Raw genomic sequence first — 6,159 nt, forward strand, 5'->3', positions numbered from 1 at the left:
TGGTCTCTTCCGCTCTGCAGCCTCAGGAGTGCCCACCTGACCAGGCGGTTGGGTCTCTCTCTCACCGGGTCTGGGAGCCCCCTCATTAGTTCTTATTGAAGACCAGTCTTAGTGCGTGGTGATCTGATAGGATACATGGGATTATTTCTATCTCCCTGTATCTGTTGAAGCCTGTTTTGTGACAGATTATATGATCAACTTTGGAGAAGGTTCCATGAGGTGATGAGAAGAAGGTATATCCTTTTGTTTTAGGATGGAATGCTGATCTTTGGTTAGTCTGGCTAAGGGTTTATCTATCTTGTTGATTTTCTCAAAGAACCAACTCCTGGTTTTGTTGATTCTTTGTATAGTCCTTTTTATTTCTACTTGGTTGACTTCAGCTCTGAGTTTGATTATTTCCTGCCTTCTATCATTAGCTCTTTATGCTTAAGTGCCATAAAGTTCAGATTCTAGTCCGTTACAAAAGAAACAGTGATGCTTCTTCCACGGTTCTTGTTGGATTTATTCTAGAACGTTGTTTGAAAACTATCTAAGCCTACTTTTAACATGGCTTATTGCTGTATTTTTGTTTGTAATTTTGTTTTTCTCTTTAAAAGTGCTTAATAACGTATAATACTTGCCCCATGTTTACAAGAGATATATGGTATGATATTCAACTGGCTTATTATCTGTAATGGTTAAAACCAGGTAATTGGTTCTTTTATCTCATTTGAGTATTACAATTTTCTTTGCATTAGAAACTTTTAAACTGTTCTTTTCTTGTTCCTTATAAAGTAGGCAAATTGTTGTTTATAATATTTAAGGAAAGGACTTTTACCTCTTATGAAGTACACATTGTGTTTTTCCTGCCCTTGCTAGATCAGGTTGTAAATGATCTCTGTCGTAGAGCAACACTTTCAGTGAAATTGTTGAATTAACAAAGTGACCTGGGATAGTTTTTATGTTATCAACTCTGGAATTCTAAGGTGTTCTCTCCTTCTATCTATCTTCTTAGACAAGCTGCTCTTGTAGCAGTGACCAAAATACTTGATAGAATCAATGCGAGAGGAAAGGTTGATCTGCGCTCTCGGTTTCGGAGACATTATGGTTAGCAAGCAACTGTGGCTGTAGCAGAGTGACATTAGGAATAAATGAGGATGCAGCTAGCAGCCAGTAACAGCGGCTGGGCTAATGACCATTAAATGCATGCTTTTAGTGGCTTCCTTGTCCCCAAAAGGAGTGCCACCAGTCGGGAACAAGCAAAACAGGAGCCAATAGGGAGCATGTCTCAGTTAGGGTCTTATTGCTGTGAACAGACACTGTGACCAATGTAAGTTTTATAAAGAACAACGTTTAATTGGGGCTGACTTACAGGTTCAGAGGTTCAGTCCATTATCATCAAGGCAGGACCATGGCAGCATCCAGGCAGGCATGGTGCAAGTGCAAGAGGAGCTGAGGGTTCTACATCTTTATCTGAAGGAAGCCAGGAGCAGACTGAGCATCCCCAGGCAGCTAGGAGGAGGGTCTTCAAGCCTACCCGGACAGTGACACAGTTTCTCCAACAAGGCCACACCTTCTAATAGTGCCCCTCCCTGGTCAAGCATATGCAAACCATCACAGGAAATTTCAGACTCACATTGTAAGAAGAGCTTTTTAAAGTATGGAGGTTTGATTCCATTTTACTTTCATGTAACAAATGATTTCACTGAGATCCACCCTTTAGTTCTGCTGTGGCTCAGAGTCAGTGTATATAGATGTGCCTTCTGCGTTAGCAATTTCAAGGCAATGTTGCCCAGTGTGGGATTGTTCAGAGTCCAGACTGCTTTATTTTATCATGGTTGTTTAGCCAGTCATTCCAGAAATGTCAGCAGAACTTGGTTGCAGTCTCATCAGGAGGAGTTAGGAAATACAATATGAGAAATAAAGTATTTTCCCACGTCCATTCCTACTTTGTAAGTTCTCAACCTCAGTGTTATTTTGGATTTCTTCTAATTCTGCTTGTTTGGGAAGCCAAAGATGATGCTTTAACAAACTGAATTAGTTTCTCTAACTTAAGATGTTTGCATGTAGAATTCTTCCTGCATCTGCGAAGTCGCTCACTGGTCCTCGGTCTGGAACAAAGCAGGACGTGATGGAAGGGGAGGGGTGGGTGCGAGCATGCCAAATCAGCGCTTTCCCTAGCTTATCTTGACTGTTTAACTCCTTGGTCAAAGGACTTCCAGGATAATATTGAGGATTGTCAAAAGACTGGAAGATAAGTTCCTTCAAAATTATATAAGCTATAGATCTTAAGAAAAATTGATAAAAAGTGATTCAAGATTCATGGCAAGATAGTAAATAATTGTTAAGATATAGAACACAGCTGACGAGATGCCTCAGTAGGTGAAGATACTTTCTAACAAGCAAGAGGACTGAGTTAGAACATTGGGGCCCACACGGTAGAAGGAGAGAACTGATGTTTTCAAGTTTTCCTTAAATTTCCAACTGCAATCTGCACTGTGGAGCACGTGCCCCATTCACCCTCTACTAATTCAATAAAAATCATTCCTTCTCAAAAGGACGTATGGATGTAAAAGTGGTCAGATCTACTGGTCAGGTCTCCCAGTCTCTGGGTACTCTCTCCTTAGAGGTGAATGAGAGGACTTCTCTCCATCACAAGCTCATCTCAAAGGGGCTTCAAGTTCCTAGGTGTTTGCTAATAACAGGACTCACATTTCTTACTAGTTCTTAGGAAAATGAGTACTAGCTCCCTCTTAGGTTTCTTTGGGGAGTGATGCCTATAATGTGTGTACTATCATATACATAGCTTTCAACATCAATTTCTAGGGCCATTCCTCTATTATCTACCTATTTGAAAACAAAATTCTGAAGTATTTTGGAACACTTCAACAATGCTGTCTTACTTTAAAAAATGTATCTCCAGTTCTTTGCCTACTTCTCTGTCCCTTCACTCTAATGTCCAGGTCCATGTAGGTCAACCATCAGGCCTCATCTTAAATAACTACTCCTTCTGTTGCACACGTTCTTAACCCATTAAATCACTAAGAAGCCAATGGACTTGTTCTCTTCTGTCTATGTTGTAAGATCCCATTACTTGCCACATAATGAATGCTAAACATTGTGTTAAATGAAATAATACATGTAATTGAATCTAAGGCCAATATGGAATTTGTAATATTACCTGTGTGTACAGCCTTATTAAAATTTTTGTTTACTATAAAATGTTGTTTAAATAGAGCCGTATATAAAATTTTACATATGTTTGCCACTAAAGTCTGTTGTTTACTATAAAACAAGTACTGCTAGGCAGCATATATATTCAAAGAATACATTGGTTTATAGGTTGTGGGGTATTAATAAGAAAAGTGGGCAATTTCTTCAAATTTAAAACAAGAAAGGAGCAGATTTCTAATTTACTTGGACTTAGTATTGAGCACACTTCATTAACATGGTACCATTTTCAGCAAGAAGGAATAATTCAACAGGTATTTGTTATGTTTCAGACATTAGGTAAAGGTAGGAGGCAGAGTGGTAAGTGAGTGACCGCAATGACTATGTAAATAATATCTATACAAAAATCTACCATTACCTATGAATGGCTACCAACAAGAATATAAAAATAGACCCTTAAAATATTACTACTTTAATGTTATAAAATCTAATGTGTTTTAAAATCTCTAATTTGGGGTCCATGTGGAAATGATTGAAGTCAGTGAAGTGCTTTCCATGTAGCATGAGGACCTGTGTTTTGATGTTTAGTATCCATGCAAAATGCTGGGTACATCTGTAATCCTAGAATTTTAGAGACAGGTAAGAACCCTCCTAAGACTTGCTGGCCATTTAGCCTAGACTGTTAAGCGAATTCCAGGGTCAGTGAGAGACTCTGTCTTAAAAATAATGTGGAAAAGGGCTGGGGAGAGCACTTATTTCTCTTCTAAAAGACACAGGTTCAATTTCCAGCACTCACTTAGTGACTCACAATTACATATAAATCAAGTTTTAAGATATTTAATGCTGCCTTCTAACCTCCATAGGCTCTTGCATTCATGTGCATACATGTGTGAATGCAGATCCACACACCTACACAAAACCAACTAGTTTTTTTTCTTTCTTTTCCTAAAGCTTTTACTTTGAGACATCATGGAAAACTCAGAGATACACATGGAAAAGACACGCTCACAGAACGGAAGCAGCACAAAGGCATCAATGCCTGGAGCTAGTTTTGAGTTTGACATGACACAGGGGCTTCTTCTTGACCTTCACCTTCAACAGAATCCATACTAACCTCCTCATAATCCTTCTCTAGGGCAGCCATGTCCTCACGGGCCTCAGAGAACTCCTCCTGTTCCATGACCTCATCCACATACCAGTGCACAAAGGCACCCTTGGCGTACATCAGATCAAACTTGTGACATAGGCGAGCCCAGGCCTCAGCAATGGCTGTGGTGTTGCTCAGCATACACACAGCTCTCTGGACCTTGGCCAGGTCACCACCAGGTACCACAGTGGGAAATTGGTAATTAATGCCAACCTTGAAGCCAGTGGGGCACCAGTCCACAAGCTGGATGCTGCGCTTGGTCTTGATGGTGGCAATGGCAGCATTGACATCTTTGGGAATCACATCACCATGGTACAGCAAGCAGCAAGCCACTTATTTACCATGACAAGGGTCACATTTCACCATCTGGTTGGCTGGCTCAAAGCAGGCATTGGTGATCTGTGTTACAGAAAGCTGCTCATGGTAGGCTTTCTCAGCAGAGATGACAGAGGCATAATTGGCCAAGTGGATTGCGAGTGGATTGCAAGGGTAGGGCACGAGGTTGGTCTGGAATTCTGTCAGATCAACATTTAGGGCCCCACCAAATCTGAGGGAAGCAGTGATGGAAGATACAGTCTGGCTAATAAGGCAGTTAAGGTTAGTGTAGGTTGGGCGCTTGATGTCCAGGTTTCTGTGATAGATGTCATAGATGGCCTCCTTATCAACCATGAAGGCATAATCAGAGTGCTCCAGGGTGGTGTGGGTGGTGAGGATGGAATTGCTTGGCTCAACCACAGCAGTAGAAATCTGGTGGGTTGGTAAATGGAGAACTCCAGGTTGGACTTCTTTCTGTAATCGACAGAGAGCCGCTCCATCAGCAGGGAGGTGAACCCAGAGCCGGTTCCCCCACTAAAGCTGTGGAAAACCAACAAGCCCTGGAGACCTGTGCATTGGTTAGCCAACTTGCGAGTTAACTAAATACTCTGAAAAGATTATGCGCAGAGTGATTAAGGAAGATGCCAGCCACTACTATCAACAAATCTCTATACATATGTATCAAGGTGCACATGCACCTGCATGGACATATAGACAAGTACACGTATTAACAAATACACAGTCAGGGTCATAGACATGTGTGTACACACAAATACATGTTTTTGAAGAACTAGAAATTAACTTCGATTCATTCCTAGATCCCTAGGTCCATGGATGTCTAATGTGTGTCTGTTGAAATGTAGCATGGACTAGTAGTAGGTACACATTTCTTTGAAGCATTATTGTGTATTAAGTTTTAGCATTTTCTCATAAGTTTTTATTTCTATCTTGACTTTGACCATTTATCCATTTGGTAAGTGCTGTTATTCCTTGTTTTTTCTCTTCCAGACATGTTTAGGCCCTCTATTTCCTGTCATTTAGGTCACCTGACTTCCCGTTTCCCATGGATAAACATTTTGGAAATCTCTTACTATTCAAAGAATGTTGTAATCTAGGCTCTTCAGAGTTTCATCACCCTTATATTTCCTTCATAGGGAAGAGGAACAGGCCATATTAGTCACTGTTCCATACCAAGCTATGTGGAGTACAGTAGATACAATACTTCAACTGGAAGGCCACACGGAATTAGAATTTACAAATTCTCTTTATGAAAAGAGAAAGTAGACACATGTTTAAGGTAAGTAGGAGAAATCTGCTACAACAGGAACAGGGACCTTGCTAGCCTGCTGTTTCTCATTATCCTTTCCTCAGAGTTGCTGAAGGGTTCAGAGTTCCTTGGAGGACCACCCTTATCAATATTCTTCTATACCCATATCTATCTCCCTGCCTTTCAGTATCATGATCTCACGAGGAATGATGAATCCATTCCCATGAAGTAGTTTCTTTTTGTCATAACAACGGACAAGCTTTCCTGAAAGTCACAGCTA

General features: G+C 40.6%; 1 pseudogene; it reads right to left on the reverse strand.

Moving 5' to 3' along the window:
* Nucleotides 1–4,195: 4,195 nt before the first annotated feature.
* Nucleotides 4,196–5,127, reverse strand: Tuba1b-ps2 (tubulin, alpha 1B, pseudogene 2; annotated as a pseudogene).
* Between the last annotated feature and the right edge of the window lie 1,032 nt (nt 5,128–6,159).

Source organism: Rattus norvegicus, chromosome 4, assembly GCF_021556685.1.
Source record: "Rattus norvegicus strain SHRSP/BbbUtx chromosome 4, alternate assembly SHRSP_T2T, whole genome shotgun sequence".
Lineage (NCBI taxonomy): Eukaryota > Metazoa > Chordata > Mammalia > Rodentia > Muridae > Rattus > Rattus norvegicus.